At 41.8% G+C, this 24,425-nt stretch overlaps 2 protein-coding genes across 2 annotated transcripts in view; both read right to left on the bottom strand.

The window, feature by feature from the left end:
* The window catches only part of LOC126556283 (histone H1-like), a 591,209-nt gene that overhangs the window by 260,888 nt on the left and 305,896 nt on the right, over positions 1-24,425 (bottom strand). The gene's annotated exons all lie outside the window — the stretch shown is intronic.
* Positions 1-24,425, bottom strand: part of LOC126556243 (39S ribosomal protein L2, mitochondrial) — a 471,612-nt gene that overhangs the window by 166,020 nt on the left and 281,167 nt on the right. The window lies entirely within an intron of this gene.

The following is a 24,425-nucleotide window of genomic DNA, read 5'->3' as shown; positions in this document are numbered from 1 at the left end:
GATGGTTTTGCTGTCTGACACAGTAGACGCCGGCAGAAAGTTCAGCTGTTTTCCTTGCAGTGTGTTTAGCAGACAAATACTACTCACCCCAATTTCCGGAACGGATGCCAGAGTAAAGATTCAATTTTGCTGCTGTTGAATCTTATGTAGATGTACTGTTGAAATACTCATTAACGTTCACCCAAATGCACTTGCAATTTACTTTTTTCGTTGCTATTTTCAAAAGAATTTGAGGCGTACACGCGAGAAATTTTAAGACGTCCTTTTTACCGTTCCATACCCACTACATTGCCATTTTAAAAAAACAGGCCAGCACCAATACCTTCAGCCACAATAATTGATCCCAAACTCACTACTCACAGTGGCGAGAACGTGAGATGTACTAACCACTTAGCTTATTGGACGCTATCCGTTGGGCGTTTTTTTTTTACAAACCGAATCATACACTTGCATACACCAACACTCACACACGATGAAATTCTGACACTTTCTGGACGCTTTCGCCTCCGCTTGGGGATGATGTTCACTGGGGAGAGCTGATGGTTTGCACACGATTTGTTTAGCTTGTTTCACCGAAAACACAACTAAAATCAGCATTTACCTGACGCACAAACGCCAGCATCCGATCAACTTTGTGGAAGATAATCACACCAAACAGTTTTTTGTTTACAAACAATTCTTTCGACTGAGCGTTGTTTGGTTGCAAAAGAAATGCCAACCAACGCTGGGATGCGGCTCTGAGCACTGTCGAAAGCGGGTGATAAATTCGATTTAGAGCAGGTTTTTGTGTGATGTTGATTGAACAGGATTACACGCCGGTTCCAGTGTTAACAACTGTATTTAGCTTTGAACTCACTGTAAACTCACTGTTTGAACATAGACACGCTAGAAAACGAAGGATTAAAGCAAGCCCAATTTTTACTGCCACCGACACGGCCACACAGCTAGGACGCGGAACCGACCGGATACGACTGTGATGAATTCGCCGTCCGTTCTTGTGCCATTCGCAGAGCAACCGAGCATAGAATTAGAACGAAAGTGGTTGTGGGCGGCTGCGCCGTGAGACTGGTGCCGTTCATCGCTCTGTGCAAACGGCGCATGAGAACAACCAACATGGGATGTGAAAACATGATGGCGCTGCATTGGTGTGCGATAACCTCTGTGGGTGTGTGTGTGCTCTACTGCTTCCGTAGTGAGTATAGTGCAATGGTTTTAATCGATAATACGGAAGCAACGGTAACATTCGGATGAAGCTTATTTGATTTCGTTTTCCCTTAATGTCACCACCGGTGAGATGCGACGAACTTCGGTATCGGAGCAATATCCACTTGTTTCTTTTGCGTGTGTGTGTGTGTGTGGGTGGCATGCATAAGGGATTATTGTAGCGGATGGATTATGTTTTGTGCGTTCCACGTCGGTAAATATTAGTCGTGAGCATCATAATCCCATAAATTGAGTCTCGCGCATTGCTAAGGCTTCAATGGGCTACACTCTTATCCTCATGACGCGAACCGGAAGTAGATCCGTGCACACGTTTTCACCTTCCCGCCATTGGTCACCCCCCCCCCCCCCCCCCAATCAGGTCTAACCACTAATTGTAGCTTCATTGAATGAATGGTGTGTACTAGGCATCTAGTTTCAAGGGGAGTAACGTTCACTTCCGACACGCACGCACCGTACCATATTGGAACGCCGTGTAGTTTGGTCTCTCGTAGTCTCTCTTTCTCACTCACTGTATCTCTTTCTGTTTGATGGAGCGATGCATCGTACGCACTTACACAACGATTTCAGTCCAATTGGCGTGACCCAAGCCAATCGATAATACTATGGAAACCATAGCAACGGCGTCAATTGAGCCGAAAACTTCTCACCTTTCGGAATGTGAGTATGGGCACTGCAGGAGGATGAACAACATGAGCCAACGTTTTCTTTTAAGGGATGGGATATTTGAAGTATGTGGTTATATAGGAACTTTTTTTTTCAAAATGTTTTAACGAAGTGTGGATTTTTTGGACACTCAGCTAGTTTGAAGTTGGCATTTTTTTTTTGTTGTTGGCTAAAACACATGTTGCGTCCTATCGCGCAGGAATACGTGTTGGACCATTGTTTGTAATACAATCGAGTTAATCACCCACCCCAATCTAACACTGTTAGATGAATAATGACAACAAAAAAAAAAAACATCCTTAAGGTTGTAAATTAATCGTTACCGAGGTCTGAAAGGTGCCATCGAAATATGGTGCCTCCTCTTCCTCGAATCCTTTTCGATCACGCCGGAGACAACGCCGGAGACAAGATCAAATGTCACAAATTAGCTTCATTTATGGATGGGAAGGAAGAATAAAAAATCAAGATCATAAATTATACCATAAGAGTTATGGTGCGCGCATTCGGCCCGCATGGTGTCGCGCTGGTTCACGTTGTTGCGCCATTACCTGTGCCGTGGTCGCATTGTCCAGGGTCCGGCTCTGTTTGTTTGTTTTGTCTTTTCCGAGAGGCTGAGAGATGGTAATCGCTGCCACTAGTTCACGAGCAGCCCAATTTGCATACTAATTCGTTAGATGATGGTGAAGATTTGAGTCACCGTTCAGGTTTCATATCCGTCAATGATGAGTAAAAACGAAAAAAAAAAACGGCGATCCAAAGTGGTTTTGCCTGGACTGAAGTATATACGCAGCTCGAATAGTCATACTTCCTTCTGTATGTTACGATTATATTTTATATTATTTGATTTTTTTATGGCACAAAAGTGGTCTGATCGTTTTGCTGGGTATATTTTATTGTGCTAAACACTATCTTCGGGCGACATTAAGAGGTTTTTATCTTTTACACATAGCCTAAGTTGTAAATTCTTGAACATGGTTCATTGGAGGCGATAGCAATTTTTGCTCAGCTTTTTATGACGTTTAAAATGCTTTCCAAAAGGCTGAGTGTGAGAACAGAACAAATGATGTATGTCAGTCATGTTCCGCAAATATTGAAGTGGTGTATATTTTATACCATTTCATCTGCTCAATCTGCAAAACTCAGGCTATCATCCTGCACATTCACTCACAATTGTCAAAAAACCTTCGCCAGATTCTTCATTGAACCATGTGTTTGTACACGCTGCTGTGGGGGCGTGTGTTGAATCGACCATTTTCTCCTATGAACCGTACCCGTTGTTCAGTCTCCCGGGTGAGAATGCATTTAGTTATGTATTTCTGTAGTGCGTCGTCAACGATTTGCATCCGGCGTAGCGAGGCGCTTAAACTGACAAAAACCCGTCGCATGTCCGTCACTCATACCAAGGGGACAACCGATGAAGTCTCTCATGCCTTGGGAGTTAAATACCGCTGGAGGTAACATCGATTTACAATTGTCCTGTGGTAAACGTGCTCGAATATTGTGGTGTAGCTTTTGCGTGTGTAAGTTGGTTGCAGTTGCTTGTCCCAAAATAAACATTTCGTCCGAAACATGTTCTTCCAGTGTTTGTACAAATGTAAAGCTGACCAGAATAGTAGATAAGTTTGTACAAAACTGTCCTTTTGTTAGCTTTGTGTTGTATTTAGTGATCAAAGTAAATGATAGTAAAATTGTAAAGATCCATCTTCATCCGTGTCTGGGCTATATTCCCCTTTGGTAATTTTACCATTTCATATTACAGACACAAAATAAGGTTTTTAAGCCGCAATTTTCTTTATAAGAAGCTCAAAGTCATTTAAACTTCCAAATTCAGTCTTCAACGGGTAGTCAATTGAAATAAATTGCTGATCCATCGTTGGAAATGCTTTGTTTGTCTTGTCATAACATTTCGCACAATGAATACTTTTCGCAATAAAAGATGAATAAATCTTGTTGCAGTTTGGTAAACAGGAGAGAGAAAAAAAAATCAATTACCTTATTAAATTCAATAATCGAACCCCTTACTCGGTGTGTTAATTTCGGTTCGTGGGTTGTTACAAAAAGGGAACAAAGTCAAATAAAAACGGACAGTTTTTTTTTTCGTCCTCCTGTTCATCTCGGCTCGTTGAGCAGCAGTTTATTTGACTTCATCCTACACATGTTTGCTGGGAAGTTCACAATGAAATCTTCACCCGTTTCGAGTGGGGTTCGTGAGTGATGATGGACAGCAGATACTGGCAAGCTGGTTCGGTCATCTCGTTTTTCTGAGCACCCAACATTGGTGGTTGGGTAGAGTTAGAAGCTTAAAGCGACCAGAAAAAAAGGTATTCACGATGATTCGGCTTCAACCGTACCTCGAGACCGAAAAGGCGACGAAAGCTCAACGACGTTCCACGGCAGCGAACGCGGCGAAGAAGAAAATTGGGAAAGATGGGTTCCGAAATCTAAACAAGATAATTACATTATTAAAATAATTTCGTATGTTTAGCTTACGCATGTGGCTGCAAAGGGAACACGGCACGAACAGTTTTTCGGTAGTCAGCGGACAGTCGGCCAAAGTTGGCCAAACGCGAGCGGGCAGTGGGCTCCGGAAAGAGTGTAATAGGTGTAAATTAGGCGTGGAAGGCATAATAGAAATCGAATGCAAGCGGCGGGGACGATCGTACTGCGCCAAACCGTGCGTCCAGGGCCGCTGCTTCTGACAACTAGGGAAGCTGCGCCATCTTTTCCAAACATTCCGTGGGGCTATTTCGGGCATTCCGTTTTCGGACCGTTCGGCAACTTTCTTCGGCGCTGGAAGAGGCCTGGTAGGTTATGACTTGTTGAAGGCTTCGCATTGTATGAAAAACAAACAAACAAATGAGCATAATCCAGAGTTACGGGTGTTGGATGAGGAGAGAGAGAGAGAGAGAGCAAAAAAAAAAAGGAGTTTGGAGATCGATCGAGGCATATGCCTACGGAACTTGTTAAGCAGTCCGTCCGACTGGTTGGGCTAGAAGCACGGAGAAGGAAAGTTAAGGAAATTGATAATTATGATGATTAATTTTGAATAAACGTTTCGTAAATACAGCCAATTACGCTTGCCAATTCCGATAATTGCCGGCGTAGTGGACTACGGTACTTGTGGCTGGAGTGCCATCGGACCAGGTTTAAGCTACTGGCTGGTCATCTGGTCCGTCCGGACTCCGAATCTAAACAGAGTTTGGCTACTTCAGCTGTGACCATCTGTTCGGTAAAAAACGTTCCCTACGCAGCAATGGACAGTGGTGTGGCTGGTATGCCGTGCAGATGAAACTAGCAATGTTTTGGACAGAACTTGGATAGCGAAATGGAGCAGGTTTTTCGTTTTTGATCATCTATAAAATGATGTTTCATAATGTCATATGTATGACAATGTGTAGCAATGTCACAAAAAAGCACGAAAGTAATAAATTTGTTACATATCAGATTGGTTTGATTTGCTTTGAGTCTCCAGCAGTTGAAATTCGACTCTTAATTGGAATAGCGAACTAGGTGTAACGATGGATAAACATGCTGGAATTTAGAAATGGTACAAAAACAGAGATACAGCAACAAAAAATCCCTGTCAAACTATGACACCGAACGAATAGGAAGCCTAAACGAAGACAATCAAATATTCCAACGAAGCGTTCGAAGCGTTAATCTTGAAAACCTAACTGGCGAAGGTAATTGGTCACAAACACGATGTTCTGTGAGATCGTCGCCGCGAGATAACCGAAATCTGGATTTGGTGGGACCGGTTACCGGTTAGCTTACGAACGCTGTGCAACCTACCCGGCCTGGCCAGCTATCTCCGGTGTCCCCTCAACAAATTATGGATGAGCGGGAAAGAAGGTAAATAAAAATGCGCCCCGCTTTGGTTGCACGTTTAGGCTGTTTTACATGTTCCGATTAGTTGATCGAAACCATCACGGCTCGCCATGCATTACGCTTTCGGGTTAACTGTCGCGTTGTTTGACAAGCTGTTTCACGCTTCACCAGTGGCCACTGTGTGAAGGTGTAAAGCGTTGTCAACTGACGAAAGAACCTCAGCAGCAGCACATCAAAACACGTCAAACTGTAATAGAGAGATGTGTGGTAAAGAGGCTGACCGAAAACGTCAACAATGTGTTCAATGTTGTTGTCTGTAAAGATGTAATCGGTCCACGGTTAAGCTTCGAAACTTTGTTGCATAGATTGAATTTACCAATTATTAAGCAAATAATCGTAACGTTTTTGATTGGCCCCTCTCTAAGCTGCGGTGTTTTGTTTAGGCAAACAGCTCCAGTACGCTCCGAAGCATACGCATCGATTTCTGCTGTGTAGAAGCGTGGGAGACCAGGGTAGCAGCACTGTTGTGACAAGCTTTTATGGCGTCGTAAACCTGCACAATCTGATCGAATGGACGGGAGGTGGCAGTGGCAGTGACCTGCAAATAATAAACGCCACTGATTCGTATCAGGCTGTGCACCAGTTGCTTCAGCTTTCCCGGAATAGGAACGTCCCGGCCCTTGAACGTAGCGTGCATACTAGATGTTGTCGATGTCCGAAGAATGGAACCTGCTCGGTGTGGTGCGGTTCTTGACACTGACGCCCTAAACACAGGGGTGGAACCACAATCGTAAAATTCAAAACCATAACGTAAATTTACCACCCGCGATGCGCGTCGCATAATCGTCAAGTGCTGTTTGGTCCCCTCAGTCCAAGTGGAAGACGTCCTTCCGCGCGTGTGTTTCGGTAGACGTATTAATAATGACGCACGAGACCATATTCTTGTATCGGAACAGCACGATGCAACTGTTAGTTTGAAGGGTCCTTTGGGAACGAATTTTGACTACGCGGTACCCATCCGGATAGGGTGTGAAGTGATGTAGGTTGCAGCTGAAGGAAGGACGCGCTGAAGACACTCATCGTTTACTCACGCATCGCTCACAGACGATCTGCGTTGAAATGCGTTTATTTTTATATGAAATGTGTACACGGTTTCTTACAACAAATTCGCGGTGTTCGGCAAACATCATGTTTGCTGCAAAAATCAAGTTCCTAGTTCATCATGTTTGTAGCTAAGCGCAGGGAAGATTAAAGCATAAAACTACCGTTTTATTATCATGAAATCACTTTGCTTTTTGCGGGGGTAAAATGTCGTAAACTGGTGTTTATGGCCGATTGAACGCAGATTATCGAATGCCGAGGGTTGGGCCCAACTTGTAATGCTAAAGGGGTATACGAAATTATTTGTTGAGCTAGTGGCGATGAAGAATTCAATTGGGAAGGACGAATTTCCTGAGCGGAATCGTCCAATGAAATGGTTGTTTGTTATTCAATTAACGTAAGGAGAACGATTTATTTTATTATTGTTCTTAAATTATTTGAACAATTAATGTTTTATTTGATTGTTGATTGATCCTGGCCCAATAATAATATGATGTAAGTATTGTGTTAAAGTAATATCTTTATTTATAACACCTTTTCAAAGGACACACTTAATAATAAAATAAAACACCTTTCCAAATTTTTGGATTCCAACTACAGGCTGTTTTTGACAATATGGCGTCGGGCCGTCATACTTAATAATAAAACAATACAGGCTGTTCTTCATTCATCGCAAATGTAAGCAACGTACCGGTGGCATGGATGTTACAGAGCGTGTTTATACGTTTGAGCTCAATCGTAATTTATGGGTTTCATTTTGTCGTCTGTCTCAAGGTTCTTAGTGTGAAAAACTTGGTACAGTATAGCTTTAGCATTTTTTCGAAAGCAAGCGGTTCCGAATAATGGTGTGTGAAAACATATGAAACCTCATCGAGGGATTGGTGAAAGTTCAGGTGGGATTAAGATGGTGAAACCGATGAGCTGTGGAAACATCGACTTAAGCCTATAATTGCCACTGGATGTCAATAGATTTTGTGGTGGAGAAATGAAATTCGTGTCATGTCAAAACATGCAGTATCTATAAATTTTCAGCCATGCAAAGCAAAGCAAAGTGCATCCGAGAATGTGTGGCTACAGCGAGGAAAAATCTGACTGGCAAATGGCGTCAGCAAATGATTTAGTTTCGTTTGTTTTGGGGTATTAATGGTCGTTTTATGACGTTGACAGATTTTGATTTTTGTATCATGCGTCACGAGGCGTTACAAGAAACACGTGTCAGTAGTGCGTGTGAATGGCGCAAAAACAAAAATGACTTATGATATGACATTTACACTCGTACTAGGTCAATATTTGTGTAGAAGCATTCCAGGAAACTCATCTTCTAAGTGGCGATAATGAATTAAACTTTCTTAACTGCTTTGACTATCCTTTTTATTTTTAAATCATAATGCTAACTCGGTAGATGGAATTGAATATTATGCTATAAATTACACACTTTATTGAATTTTGAAGTCATTCCACAATATGCACTTATAATAATGGGCAAAGTCTATTGTAACTTGAGAAGGGCAATTATCGAAGCAATTAGATAGTCATGTTATTGGCCAACACTCGGAGCCCAAACGACGCGAGCTAGCTGTATAGAAACCTGTTCCTGAAGTACTTCATTAATAACACGCAGCTCGTACATAAAAATTCCATCTTACGCAAATAGCATCGAGAGAAAAGGTGTTGGTAATGCGAATAAAATGAATTGAAACCTGTTTTAATGGTCAGGTAAGGAATATAATTTTACCATTTGTTTGGTTATTGAGTGTGTATCTTCTTCGAAAGGCAAAGGATTCAAAGTCAACGTAAATCGTGTCGCGAACTGCCTGATACTTTTAGAAATCTGTGAAAGCGAACAAATAATTGTTTTTTTTTTTTTTTTGCAAGTTTAAAATGTTTATGCTTTGTTAATTAGGAATAATATTTGTACATTAAAGCATAAGCAAGGAATTTAACAGTTTGAATAACTGCTTCCTTCAATGTTAACCGACCGAATCGAAGTGTTAAATATTTCACCTATCAAAAGCGACAACATCTAACAAACTCATACTCCCCCTGTTGCAGTACGAAAGGAAACGCACAGTAAAAAAAGAAACGATTTTTGTATTCTGTTGTAAACGTTACATACCGGAAAAATGAATGTGTTCAATCGGAATGTAAAGCATCCAGACGTATACAAACGGAAGTTTATAGGAAGTCTGAAACTCTTGTTGTATCATCGAGTGTACAAGTGTTTCGATTATCCGATCAAGAGCATCAAATCCTGCTGTGAATGGCTGGCTGGCAATTTCCGTTTATTGTGCTGTGAATGAAATATGCGCCATTCGCTTTGCAGGATAAAGACAGCAGGAAAGAGTGAGTATTTGAGAAAATGAGGTGATAAGCGTCGAGAGCTCGTGTGTGTTTGTTAATTTGTCATCTTCAATTGATTACAGTTGATTTGATGATCATTGTCTGTCTTATTTCTTGTAGTTGCGGGATCAATGCATCTTAAAGTCTGCTTCGAAATAGTGGAGAATAATTGAACAAAATTGAAAATGTTTTAATAGTTCCTAATAGTTACTGTGTTACATGTTCTAAACATTGGTAAATTTGTTAATCTTTTAGGATGTTCAATTAGTTTAGTACAAACATCCAATTTCCTTAGTTTTATTTACTTTATTCAAAGTATGACGGCGTGCGCCGTGTTGTATATTTTCTATTTTATAAACTTTCTTAGTTTTCTTAGTTTTGTAAAAAGCTCCATGACTTTCCAGTTTTTGTTGGATATACTACTGTGACCGAAAAATAAATTATTAGGCCAAAGGAAGTAATCTCTTTCCGATGCAATACACTTCTTCCACCTCTTCTCCCACTCCTCGAAGCAGGAGTGGAAAACGCGGATGTCCTTTAGTTCCGCCGTCGCTGCGGCTTCTATCTCCTCGACGGTGTCAAAACGGTGTCTCCGAAACGGCCGTTTTAGCTTGTTGAACAACCAGAAGTCGGCTGGTGCCAAATCTGAAGAATACGGCGGTTGTGGAACAATATGGGTGCCAGTTGTTGCGAAAAACTCCTTAAAACCAAGTATTGTTGTTCCACAAATCCGGCCGCTTTCGTTGGATGGAGGTTTCAAAAGGTTTCGGATCGTCAACTGACAATTGTTGACCACCAAATCCTTGATTTGGACGACTTGTTTGTCATCGATCGAGGTGGATGGAATCCCCGGATGGTCCTCGTCTTGGATCTTCTCACGCCCATTCTTGAAATCACTGTACCTTTTGTATGCATTTTTCTTCGACATAGGTTCTTCCCCGAAGGCTTTTTGCATTTATTTCGTTGCGCAAACAAAATTTGATACATGCGCGCTGCTCCACAAACTTGGACATGGTCAATATGGATAAAAACACTTGGCGCAGCTCCGAAAACAAATTGTCACTCCTAGCCGGGTTGATGTTGTGACTTGAAACGTGGCACAACTGCCAAATTTTGACAAACGAAAAATAAAAACAAGGGACTTCTTTTAGCGCGCGAAATTTGACATCCAATGTCACCTTACTTTTCGGACACAGTAGTATACTGGAAATATTATAAAGGTACAAGTACAAGGTAATGTTCGGTGGGTTCGGTGATTCGGCGGGAAAAAACGGTAGATGCATTAGTCTTCACGGAGCAAGATCGAGTATGTAATACCTTCCGACCCAGCACATCATACCCTGGATTGACTATATAGCTTCGTGCAAACTAAATCAAGGACGATAGTAAACGCCAATCCAGTGCTCTTGAAAAATAAAAATTTGTTGTATACAGGGTGGTATCGTAGAAGTGATACACTTATTCGAGTGCCCCTTTATTGTATTTTCTGTCACTGTATGTCAAACCACATGGGTATATTTTGACAGATTAGTTTGTTTACTATCTATGTGTAAAACATACATTTCGTGATCAGTTCAAGCTTTTAGTAATCTACAATGGATTCAAGCCGCTAAAAAAAAATCGGTTTTGCATTTGCAAAGTTTGTCAAACATTCAGATCAGGCAGAAACTGTCTCATCTCAATTTGTGCCGATTGTTCGTCTACCGGACCACCAAGCGCTACGGGGAGAAAAGCACGATTGTGTTCGAAATCCAGAGTTGATAAAGGAACGTATCCGGCGGAATCGAGTTTGCTCGGGAAGAAAGATGGCGAGTGAAATGAACATGAACCACTTTGCCATGCAAAGCTTTCTGAAAAAGGACCTTGCTTATAATGCGTTTAAAAGCGCAAAAAATTCACGGCTTATCCAGCAAAATAATTGTCGACAGGGTGATCAGATCTCGCATGCTGCTGAAGACGCACGCAAGTGCATTACTTATTTACTTACTTACTTACTTACTTACTTATGAGGCGCTACAACCGCTTTGCGGTCTTGGCTTACCGCAGCAGAGTCCGGCACCGCTCACGGTACCGCGCTGTCGTCCGCCAATCCGTTATCCTTTTCACCGGCCTTGATAGCGGATGATTCCACGCCATCTTCCCACCTCAATCTGCCATGCGTATAACATGGTCAGCCCATGGGAGCCTGACGAGCCTAATTCGCTGCACGACGGTGAGGTCATCATACAGTTCGCACAGCTCGTCGTTGTAGCGGCTCCTCCATTGTCCTTCCACACATACGGTGCCAACGATCCTTCTGAGCATCTTCCTCTCGAACGCAACTAAGAGGGCTTCGTCTGTTTTGGACAGGGTCCATGTATCAGGCGTATGCGTATGTATCAGGCGTATGTGAGTAAAGGTACGATACAGTCCCAGCTTCGACCGTAGCGACAGGTTTTTTGAGGTGAGATGTTTCCTCAGGCTGTACAATGACCGGCAGGCCGCCATCATCCTAGCGCGCAACTCCCTCTCTATGCTGTTTTCGGTGCTGACTTTTGACCCGAGATAGGTGCAGTTTTGGACGAGTTCAAATTTGCGATCACCTATCCGTACATCACACAATTTGGTCTTTGCCTCGTTACTCTGCAACCCGAGGTTTTCTGCCGATTACTCGATCCTTTGGTAGGCCTCTACTACCTGGGAGAGCCGCAAACCAATGATGTCTATATAATTAGCGTATGCCAGGATTTGGGTTGTCTTATAGAAGATGCTTAGCGAAGTCTCCACCTCCGAGTAACAGATGGCCCTCTCTAGCGCCAAGTTGAATAGGAGACAGGCGAGCCAATCTCCCTGACGTTGGTGGTAGCAAAGGATCCTGAGAGTTTTCCATCCACCTTCACCTGGCATGTGACGTTGGTCATGGTCATTCTAACAACTCTGATCTATTTGGCTGGGATTCCAAAAGAGTTACCCTGGCTGTGCTATCATACGCGGGCTTGAAATCTATGAAGAGATGGTACGTGCTCACCTGCTGTTCGGCCATCTTCTCCAAGATTTGCAGCATGGTGAAGATCTGGTCAGTGGTAAGTGCATTACTAATTGTTGTTATTTAATTCGTTTCCCAAGAGAAATCAAATGGTTTTGGATTTTATTACATAAACAAAGTATATCACTTCTGCGATGCCACTCTGTATAAGCTTTGGCTAACGTTAGGTCAACGCAACGTGCAAATTATTAATAAATTTCATTGTCTCAATTAGTAAAATTTATGGTGACTCTCGTTTCAAATGCAAATGGATAGAAATAAAATAGTGGAAACATGATATTGCAAAATAACACTGAAATATTAGAACTTGCACTTAAATGATCCACCAGGACTACCGTCGAGAACATGTTTTTTTCTCAGTATTTTTTTATTTTAAACACTTTTTTTTAAACGAAACTATTTGTTCTTTAAAAAAGAATATCTGAGACCTACAATGACTATAACCGGCATTGACTTACAAGCAATGCGGGTTTGTTACATATCTTCAGATTAATTTGGCACACTAGCCATAGATGAGAGACTCCTCGTCTCTAATCTCCAATTTATAACTCATCGAAAGTGGCCGAATACTGAATTAAAGAGCAATGTAGCACAACGCATTAAAATTTGATATTTGAATTAATTTTTTTATTATCAGAAAATTAAACCTAAACAGTATGAAGACATTTGTTGCCTGAATAATGGTTGTGTACGCTAAGGAAAAAAGGAACAAGTTAAAAAAATAAAGCAAAGTAAAAATAATAAACGATGAAGAACGAACAAAGCATGTATGGGACATGTGACGCCAATGCATCCTAGCTCTAGTGTGTGTGTGTGTGTGTTTTTCTTACCTTCCGGAACCCAATGCACTTTTGCAATCTTCTTAAGCTACCATTATTTCACTTTCCCGTTTTTCCCAGAAAGGGTCGACCTTTGTGGGTACGAAGGTGTTCTAAAGAAGCATGAGATCAAATTCTAAAACGGTAAGAAAAAATAAACAGCTTGAATGGTGGTCACCCCACACGGACCACACGGACATTTAAGCACGTCAAAATATTTGTTTTCATTTTGTTTCGCAGTCCTGCGGAGCGAATCCGGGAGAAAGGACGCAATTATTGGAAACCCACCAAGCAGAAAGGTGAGAATTAGAAAATAAGGATATTTCGTAAAGGTTACATGCTGCACTGTACAGCCAGCTGCACACATATACACGCAGGTAAGAAGTGAAGCATTGAGCATGAATTTTAAACTTCAGTTATTTCATTCTTGGAAGTGCATTGTTAGGAAATTGCTTTAGAAAAAAAAAAAGGATGTCATACCTTTCCCAACGAACCGGAGCCAACTTTATTGGTTCGTAAACGTAGTGACAAAGAGCGGATGTATATAAATTAATTTGGAAGTTTCATTGTGAATCATAGGTGTGTTATGCTAAACAACAAGGCCTGTGTTTATGCGCCCAGGCGTATTCTTGGGATGCAGCGCTCTCATTTGAATGGAATTTGGCCGCACACAAAAGCGAAACCCTGGAGGACGCTAACCTTTCTCCCACCGCGGAAGGCTACGATGTGTCTAGTCAATTGGTAAACAAGCTATAAATTCGGTAATTAACTGTATAAACATTATTTAGTGATTCTATGTTGTGAATTAATCTAAATATTTACCGTGTGAACGATATCGACGATGCTAAACAGTAATTCCGTAAAGATGTCGATTACCGATTGTATCGCGAGCGTAGCTATCGTTTTGCAGTACCGTGGGCTTGGGAAATGTTGTTTGTGTGGATGTTATGTTCCGGTATTATTTGGGAAATTCTCAAAAATTACATCTAACTTTTGCAGACGAAAGATGTTCTATGGATAAAGAAACGTGTTTGTTTTTTTTTACAGATTGAAAATTTTGACGCGCGTAAAGATCGCATTCGGCTACTGTGCTGTAACGATGGTAATAAATCAAGGCGCTCGATCGTATTAAACATACCAGCTCAATTGTCGATCGATTTACGATTTACATCCCTGTCAGCACTCGATCATATGGATATTGAAATTTATTTGCTTCTGTTTCCGGCAAAGAAGAAAGAATTTAAACTGATTCAAATTCGGCATGTCTGGAACACAGTTGCCCTGGACTTGTGGGCCATGGAAAGGGTGAATGTGTATTTAAAATAGCTGATAGCGAAAAATACACAAGATCTTTTTAAGACGGTGCATTCCACTTTGATGCATTGGTGAATTAACCACTGTTATCATTTTAGAGTACTCCGTTTGTGTGCAGTTGACACAAAGATTCTTTCCGAAGCGGTAGCGGCTGCTTCTAAAGAGTGGAAGTACGACTCACGGTATAATTAACTACAAGTTTACATACATTTGCTTTGAGGTGCAGGAATGCTCGGGAGATAAAACGATGCAGCATACACAATGGTGCGTGATTGCGTCGCGCAATGGTACGCTGTTCTTCAGGATTCTGGATTCAAGATACCAGTTCCAGCAGGTATGTTACAAAATAAATATACGTACAGCCCGCGACGGTGGCGGCAAAGGTAGCGATATTTGCGCAGCACAAGAGACTTGAAGCCGCGGCTTGAAGATCATAGAACATTGCGCACGGTGTTTGGTGAATCTAGAGAATTGAGAGTGCATTTGACGAGAATAAAAACATCCCTTCCTCCTTTGAAGCGGTCCCGGGCCCGCACGAGATAAAACGAAATTCATCTAGCCGGAAGATAAAACAGCAATACAAAGAACTACCGATTGTGCTGGGGATGCTAAAAGGGAGCAATACCTTCAGCACACATTAGCTCGTTTTCTACCGGGCAGCGCCATCATCATGGCGTTTAGACCGGGGCCGGGCGTGCGATATGGTGTTCTTTTTCAAATTAGCCGGTTGAAGTGCATCCGCGACAGAAGAAAAAAGATTGTTTGCACGGTGATAACAACGTGCATGCGGTAGTTTTCCCCAATGCTCAAAGCTCATTTGTGCCTGAGCATGTATGAAGATTGTTGTTTGTAAGCAGGCTTTATCCGCTAAGCTTTTATAATGGGTGAGTCATTGTGGTATTTCAATTTTCTTTAGGTGGTTAGATGATTTCTATGGCATTTGTAATACGGATTTGTAGTTTTTCTTAATTACCCATATAACTAACTGTTCAAAAATGGCTACTTCTGGGTTGCATACATCAGCTTCTGTAGAATTTAGAGTGAAATAAAAAAGTACGAGAGGTGCAAAGTTTGGTCGGCTGTATCAACCGAAAGGAAACAAGTTGTTTGTAGAGAGTTTTTGTGTTGACTGTACCACCGTAGCTCACCGGAGACACGAAAGTTAGTCAAGGGTTTTTTTTTTCTTTTCAAAACAAACAAGCCGACCCTTTTTATCTAGTGCGAGAAAGAAGCCGCTTTGTTTAATGAGTGTTATCGTTTGCCGCTACCTCAAACAGTAGTTTCACAGCAGCCCGAATTGAGTTCACAGCACAATTGTTTACCCGCCGCTGGGGCCGTTTGGTGACATACGTAAATCATCAATCCGGCATAAGTCGCAACAAATCGCGACTTCTTTGCGGGTGGTCTTCTCTTTGGCACTGCAATCTTGAGTGGTTTTGGACAGCCATTTACTGGGTCCTTTGACTTAACTGACTCGTCACTCGATAGACAGTCTTACTCACCTTTGATACCTAATCTTGACGATACTTTTGAAGTGTGTTTTCTTGTTTGGATATATTTGAGGTAGAATTAAAACAAATTTTGAAGCATAAACTGGATTTTCAGAGAAATTTTAAGTAGGGTGAAAAATTAAACTGAGTGTGGATTGTTGTAGAAATCCTCGATAAAGACGAGAATACCCGATAACGGCATCGTTGTCTTCCAATGCAAATTTTTGAAACTTTCGACAATCAGATCAACTACGTCTCTGTACAATGTGAACTCCCGAAAATTAAAAGTCTGAGTCGTTTTGAACTATTTGTTATGATGTTCCTTCTCAAGGGGTCTAATTTACTGCAAAATAAAGCAATGTACAACTTATAGAGCCACTCATTGACTGCATTGTTATTCTGCATATAGGGGGTCAATAATTGTTCTGTTTTTGATTCCGAGTCTGTAAACTGAGACATTTAATGATATAGTTAATCTCAACATTGTCATCGCGATGGTATTTGAGGAGCAAATTATTAATAATTTTAACGGGCCTTGAGGCCCTGTTAAAGCATCTAAATCGATCTTATTTTATTATACAAAATACAAAAGACTGGGGCGGTTCGGTGATGTAGCCTACATCGGCGCCAGTCTTCAAACGGCAGGACTGTTGGTTCAAATCCCATCCGGATCGTCCCCCCGTAGTGAGGACTGACTAACCTCACTACGTGGTATTCATTAGTCAAGCAATACGGGCAGGCCGTTCTTACAAAAAAGAAAAAAAAACAAGTTCTGACCAAGGCAAAGAGGCTAACGAGTACACGAACTCACAAAATGAATAGAAGTGAGAAACGTGGCTCGTGTCAAGTTGGGCCCATAACGATCAGACACGAAACATTAACAAGAAAAGGTCTGAGGATCGAAACGAGTGCTGCGTTCCTCAACGTCTAGTAGTCTCCTAGCTTGGAGAGTTCTCGCCGAGGCGTAAAGAATAATTGCAGAGAATATTGCCGGCAAGTCGATCCGATCGTCTAAAAGGCCTGCTTCAAAGGATCTCTGCATGTTACAGGTACGCTGCCGCAATGTATCTAGTCCGAGTATCGCTATAATCTACGGAAGTCCACCAGGAACATTTGATAAATTTTCGCTGAATGGACTACAAGCGCGCCAGAGGTCGAGCAGAAGTAGGCCACAATAAGGATGCGTACTCTACGACTGATCGGGCTGATTGCCGAAGTAGGATCACCTATATCTTGCACCAGACGGTTTAACAAGCCAATAAGCTGGTTACCCCTATTGACTATGTCACTCCAATTGGTCATAGTAATTCATCTTATCGTCAAGCAGCACTCCGAGGTTCCTGACACAACGTTTACTTTAGATGACTACACCGTTCAGGTGCAGGTTGTTCAGGTATAAAGCAGGATGTCATTCTTTTTGGCCTGAAGCAGTAATGGTTGGTCAGCCCGATTACGGAATGGTCGGTAGATTTTCGCTGCGAATGCTAAGATGCTTCTGACCAAAGTTCTGACCAAAAAATGTAAACATTATGCATCCAAAGTGTTCATTATGCATCCAACTACGTGGTATTGACAGTCTAGTAAGTTTTTCGATGGCCGAAATGACCTTAGAGAACGATAAGACAAGAAGAAGAAGAAGATGCATCCAAAATATAAAAAATAAAGGACAGATTTGAGTAATTACTCGGAATACATATGACAGCAATATTACTACCTTATAGTATATGTATAGTGCTGGACTTTTGAATACCACGTAGTGAGGTTAGTCAGTCCTCATTACGGGGGGACGGTCCGGATGGGATTTGAACCCCGGTCCTGCCGTTTGAAAACTGGCGCCGATGTCACCTACACCACCGAACCGCTCCAAAATTTGATCCCAGATACTTGTGATTTATTTTCCATTTTTCTTAAGCGAGAGCCTAAGGATGCGCCCCAAAATGTTTCAATATTTGTCCGAGCATTTTTGTATTATACATCGTAGATATATTTGCATCATTTAAATTATCCATTTTATGTATTCAGCTCATTACCGTGAAGAATAAAACAAAATTTTTCAACATTCCAATTAAATCAGGTTCAAGACGCATTAAAACCTAAAAAGCAAAATGACATACACCTGTAGAAACTTAGCTACGCTTCCTTCATACCAAAATGGATGAAACAGACCCCCACACTTTCCAATTCCAACAGTCAAGAAGATTGAAATCATAAGCCAAGACCGCCTGCCGTTTGACGAAATTCTTCATTATGCCGTGATTTTGAATCTTCCTTGTCCGGCGTTCTGCTCCTGGGTAGTATTCGTGTGACAAACCGACCAAATGGCATTCGTTTATAAACAAACCAAAAAAAACAAGGCTACATTTATTGAAACACGGACACCACTGATTCAGCTTTACCGATCTGATCAAGCAGTTATAGGCTGGAATTAAATTATCGAACTCAGATTTCTTGACGAAAAAAAAAAAATGTCAACATCCATGCGCTGAGCTTTCGGTTTAAAGCTGTGTGGCTGTGAATCTGCGTGTTTCGTGACTAATAAAACGGTTAATGTTACGTGTGAGTCGATGTTTATCTGATTTATGACAGAGGATATCCGATGCCAGACTATTATACGACACACGATAAGACACCAAACGCAACGCTACAATGATGTTTGTAGGAGAATGTGGGATACGAATGCGTATTGATTTCCAACACTTCTTTTCGCCACCTCATCCTGTGGTGGATTGCCTGAACGAACCAGTGTCAACCATTTCAGTTTCCGTGTTAAAATAATGGCCGTGAAAGTTGTGTGGAATTGGCGCTGTGGATGTTTAAGCTTACGATGAATATTGTGTTTGATGTTGTAGAAGGAACAGAATAGTAAACAACCTTATTGGCAACAAAATTGCTGCTAATTTCGTGTTATGCATATAAAGTAGAAATTTGATTAACGTTCCTCCAAAGAAATGTTTATATCTTACAAGCCTTTGGGAGCAAATACTTAAATTTAAGTCACTTATATGAAGCGTTCTTATATAAACGAGTACCTTACATAAATAAATTGATACCAACCAAAAACCAAATGAGGAATGCCATTGGGGAAAAATCTAATGACCGAAATATGAGAATAAAAATATAACTCACTGGACTTGAGATGAATGCCTATGGGACCAAAGGCGCTGTTCTTAGCTGGACGTCTGCGGAAGTTTAGTGACAAAAGCCAAAAAACAAAAGAATCGTTAACCCCTGCCGCGTTTAATGCTATCTGTTTTGTTCGATCGTATTTCCCACAAGAAAAGTGTCTCCTACCGGTGTCTTATATATTTTAAAGGTTGCTTCTGATCTTGTTTCACGATAATATTCATCCGGATCCTGCCGGTATGTTTCAATAATTCATACACAACTATTAATTTATGCGTCCGACATTGTGCAGCCCTAGCCGCGGTTCGAAGACGGACGTTTTGTGTGGGAAAACTGGAACTGGAATTGCCAGTCTCTCTGCTGCGCGTCGTCTAGCGAGGTGGTCTAGTTATTTTGTCACCAAAAGCAATTAGAGCTACGCAAGCAAAGCTAAAGCAATTCTTATGCATTTCTAGGGCTTGAACAATTATAGTAACACACTCATAAATGTCGCCTGGTTCTAGTCGTAGTTGATTATAATTACATATTTCGAAGGTGTGATCGACTCACAACTTGAATCGGGGCTTAGTTTTTTTTTTCTAACGTGAGGACCGGGTTTCAACTTTGTCGGTCTTTCTTTTTATCTTGCCGACGTTGTGCTTTAAAACCATGCTCGTAGGTGTTGGCTTGTTGCCGCAGTGCTTTGATCCAGGACTTTATTTAATTAGCTTTTTCTGAGAACCATACAGTTGGTGCTACTTTCATTACTGCATCAAATGTTTCACGAAGAACAACAAAGCAATGTTTTCCATTATTCCGCATTAATCTGTAATTTGAAAATTATTTTTCATTTGTGAGGATGCATTGTGAAGCCGGCATCAAATTGCTTGATAGGTTATGGAGCAGTTGCTTGCAGCCAGTAACAGTTTTCTCTTCTGCGCGTGTGTTTGTTTGTTTGGCTTATGTTTGAACAGCTTGTTAACAATAGCTTACATAACATAATTACTTTTATGAATGATTTAAACCGATTAGGATAAAAAATAAGCAGTTAGAAACAGATGCAGGTATACATCGCAGACCGGTATGCCATCATGGGCACGTTTCATTCGGGCGTGTAGGAAACATATGAAGGACCTGCTTCAGCCCTCAACGCCATCACGACCAGATTCACGTAAAGCGCATAATGAAAATAGAAAATAGTCACAAGACGGCTAAACACTTTGTCTCATCAATATTCATGATTTAATTTTAAGGTGCATGACAATGGGAAAAGTCGACATAAGCGGTCATGACAGCAGGGTAGGCAATCATCATACGCACATATTTCTGTTCGGTTTGCATTGCTTGAATAGTAATGACGGTGGTTGTCGGACAAATAAGAAATCGACAGTCCGTCGTTGTCGCTGGTATTGACTAGGAACAGGTGTGATAGATTCAAAGAACTTCGAAAAATAACTTAGCATACAAAGCGTAGGTGCTACCGATGGTGCTCCGGTGCTGCTACAGCTCTTGAAATTATGAATCGTGCATCTATGAAAACGCTTATGTAAACATGCTCGTTCCGGTGTCAACACGTGAGAGATATTTTGGGCCGCGAGTGGTGTAAACCAAACCGTGCATATGGGTTTTTTTTTAATTTGAAGTTTGAAAAATATATTGCTTTGTTAGATTTGTTTGACTGGTGCATTCTTATTTGAGTGACTGATATGATTTTATGTTTCATTAAAAACGCATTGGAATAGTTCTTGAATAATGCTTAGACAGCGGGGACAATAAGAATGTCAATAACTTGGAGTGATTGATAGTCTGTCCACCAACGAAAATAAGACAGACCACCACATGGGTGTTTTCGTGATGTTTGGTAACGGATAATCAATTCAAACATAAAAACACAGGTAAAAAACAACGATCAAGGAGCTGTGGTCTGCGCATTCGAACGATCATTAATATTATGCTGAAGCCCTTGCCCGACATGGTGGTAACTAACTTTAGGAGCTTTAATTAAAACTGATTGATGGTACTGCAAGCATGGATGCGATTGTTTGTTCCCTACTGAATAGCGTTGCTTTTGATGAATTATATAGGAATTACCAAATAAAGTAAAAGCTACGAAAGCAGCTGTTTTTATTTTGTGTAATAATGTACAAAAACGTTTGTGTTTTTGTTTTGCTACGATTTTTCATGTGATGAATGATACTAGTTCAAATTCGTGAGCTAATAACCTATTTGTAGCAAACTGAACATTTGTGGTAAAAATCATCCATACGCCTCATAACTTTAGTTTCCTTTTCCTCAAAGACAATGAATGTTGTTAGAAATGAAGGTTTTGCAACTAGTATTTTCGAAATTAAGAATAACTTGGAATAGGAATAACAATAAAATAAGAATAACTTTAAATGAAATGATTTAATAAGTGCATTCGATTTGTTTTCTAAAATTTGAAAACAACGATTCATTAGCATCTCAATCATTTGTTCTCATTCTAAATTGAATAACTACAGCTTAAGCGCTGTCGAAGCATTAAAATCTGTGAAGGCAGTCCGGGCTAAGAGCCCGGACTGCTTCGTAAAAGAAATATTAAAGGTCTTAAGCTCATTGTTTGAGAAATCATTCCGGATATCGCTTGTTTGGCTGCCTGCACAATGCGGTATCTTCGGCAATGAAAAGGCAGACCCATTGGCCAAAAGGGTGCTTCGGAAGGGTCCTTTTTCGACAGGCTTATCCTACCTCACGAGTACATGCGTGCCCCACAGTCTCTCTGCATGGCTCGGTGGCAGAGTTTGTGAGACACCGATGAGCTCGGGAGGTTTCTTTATTCGATCACTCCCCAAGTGTCCTTGAAGCCTTGGTTCCACGGCATCTCAGGTGATCTAATCTTAGGTCTAATCATTTTGCTTTGGGCGCGCATCTCCAGCGTATAGGACAGGTCGACTCCAAAATATGTGGCTGCGGCCTCGGATACCACGATATAGATCATCTTCTATGGTCTTGCGTGGAATACGAGGCTGCTCTACCCGCCATGTTAGACGCCGTCCGGGGCATTGGAAAGTTGCCAAATATTCCAATTCGGGACCTGCTGGGAGACTACGACGAGGTCTACCTGAGAGTAATATTTTCTCTTTTGCCGTGCTAATACGGATTATTACGTACGGATTATTAATATGATCCTCTTCCCCCCACTGTTCTCCCACTGTTTGTCTGTCTTACATATGTTATACCTCGCTTGTATGAATGATGATGGATGAATGTATGAATGAGTACGATGCGTGAAGGGTTGGGTACCATATGGAAAAGTTTGCATCGGCCTATGCTATGGATGGACAAACAAGCGACGGGAAGAAGAAGGACACGAACGAGACTTCATGATCGGACACAATCAAGGAACCAAGGACCCCCGCTACCATCAGGATTACGAGCATGGAAACCCCCACACACACCTCGGGATAAGGTGCCCTCATACGACAAGACCCTCGCTATGAACACGACTTTGGACATGGATGACGGAGTATACGCAACGGAACAACCGAGCACACCCGGAATATGGTGCCCTTTCACGACTCGGAGAAGGAAATGTATCCCAGCAAAGATGAACGGAGTATCTTATTTTTAAGTTATTGTAAGCAATACGGCCTGGCCATCCTTTATGAATAAAAAAAAATTGAATAACTAATTACATATTGTCAACACCGTAAGTGCTGACAATGCTGGGGCGGCCCGGTGTTCTAGGTGATAGCGGCGCCGGCCTTTACACGGCAGGACGGGGGTTCAAGTCCAATCCGGATCATCCAACCGCAGTGAGAACAAACTATCCTCACTACGTGGTATTAATCAGTCAAACAGTACGGCCTGGCCGTTCTTAAAGAAAAAAGTGCAAATAGTGTGTACAAACTAGATTAACGTGGCATTAGAGACTCTGGAGCAAAAGTTTGCCCTGAGCGCTAGGGTGTCTAGTGCTTGGATCATACTGATGCAGGCTATGAAAACCATCGTCCCAAACCATAACCTCAATTTCCCTACCCTGCTCTTACCTATTTTAAGTTACTTTAGCATAAGTAAGAGAATTCCCATCCTACGATTGTTTGCAAACTAAATCTTCCACATTGTTGGAAACAACAATGCTGTGATTGATGAAAATATCCTTAAACGTTCTTTGTAAAACCAGTACGTTGTCCCTACATGTAACCCATTGTCTTTAGTACACTTACTTTTTGTAGTTTTTAAGTTGATAAACTCTCTCTCACTTATGTTGGTCTGCCTTTTTAAAGAGCACTTCGTCGTGACATGGCCCGGTCAACAATAGATCCCCAGCAAACTCGATCCCTGGCTGCAGCTTCCCATCCATGTAGGTACCCGATCTCCGACATCTCCGACCCAGCCAACGAACTCGCTGTGGTCCCCGACGCCTCGTGCCAAACTGGGGGTCGCTGACGAATAGCTTCTTGGCGGGGCAAGAGTCCGACATCCTCACAACATGCCACAGCCATTGTATCCTGTCGGTCTTTGACACCTTCATGATGTCCGGTTCTCCGTATAGCTCAGCATGCTTCGTGGTTCCTCCTTCTCCTCCACACTCCATGCTCGAACACACCGCCAATGATGGTCCAAGACTCGTGGCCATATAGGACCATCGGACAAATCAGTGTGCGATCTCACATTTCGTGCGATCTCGAAGTCTTCTGGATCTCAGCAGACGGTGAAGGCCGTAATAGGCACGATTCCCCTCGTGATCAGCTTGTGCATTTCGACGGTAAGCCTATCCGGCCCCATCTTGAAGAGCTCGGCCGCCAATCCATCACTACCAGTAGCCTTGTTGCTTTCAAACTGCTTGATAGCGCTGACAACCTCATCCAGAGATGGCGGAGTCACTATTTCTGTCACTAATGTTGTTGCTGGTGCTATTGGCTTTTTCTGCTACTTGCACCAACCTCTCCTGTCTCTGTTCTGTTCAGGTGTTCTTCGAAGTAGCACTTTCACCTTTCGATCATGTTCCGCTCGTCTGTCTGGAGATTTCCGTCTGTGTCCCGGCACATCGCGGTTTTAGGAGCAAATCCACTCCGTGCCTCTTTCAATCTCCTGTATAACGAGCGGACGTCCCCCGACTGAGAGATCTGCTCCAGCAGCGTTTCATCTGACTGTTCAAAGCGGCGTTTCTTGTCCTGGAAGAGCAGGATCTGCTGTCTCCTTAGTCAATTTTAGTTTTCCACGTTCTGGCGGGTTTCATGCTGAAGCATGAGGGCGCTTGCTGCATTCTTCTTGGATAGTGCACGATTGAATTCTTCGTCGAACCATTCCTTTCGCTGTCTGCGTGGTAAGTGGCCAATTTTTATCGGCAAATAATCTCTTCAAAATCGGCATCATAATCTCTTTTTACAAAAGCACGTTATCTTTTTCCCAAGTACCATACTAGGACTGGACAACAACTACGCACTCTTCGCATTTTCACAACCGTGTATAAGCCGGATAAGGCAAATAATAAGGAGGATATGTCTTATACTTATTGTATTTTAATTGAATCATTAC

Source organism: Anopheles maculipalpis, chromosome 2RL (assembly GCF_943734695.1).
Source record: "Anopheles maculipalpis chromosome 2RL, idAnoMacuDA_375_x, whole genome shotgun sequence".
NCBI lineage: Eukaryota > Metazoa > Arthropoda > Insecta > Diptera > Culicidae > Anopheles > Anopheles maculipalpis.
Note: the sequence above shows the minus strand (reverse complement) of the source record. Positions and strands in the feature narration are given on the sequence as shown.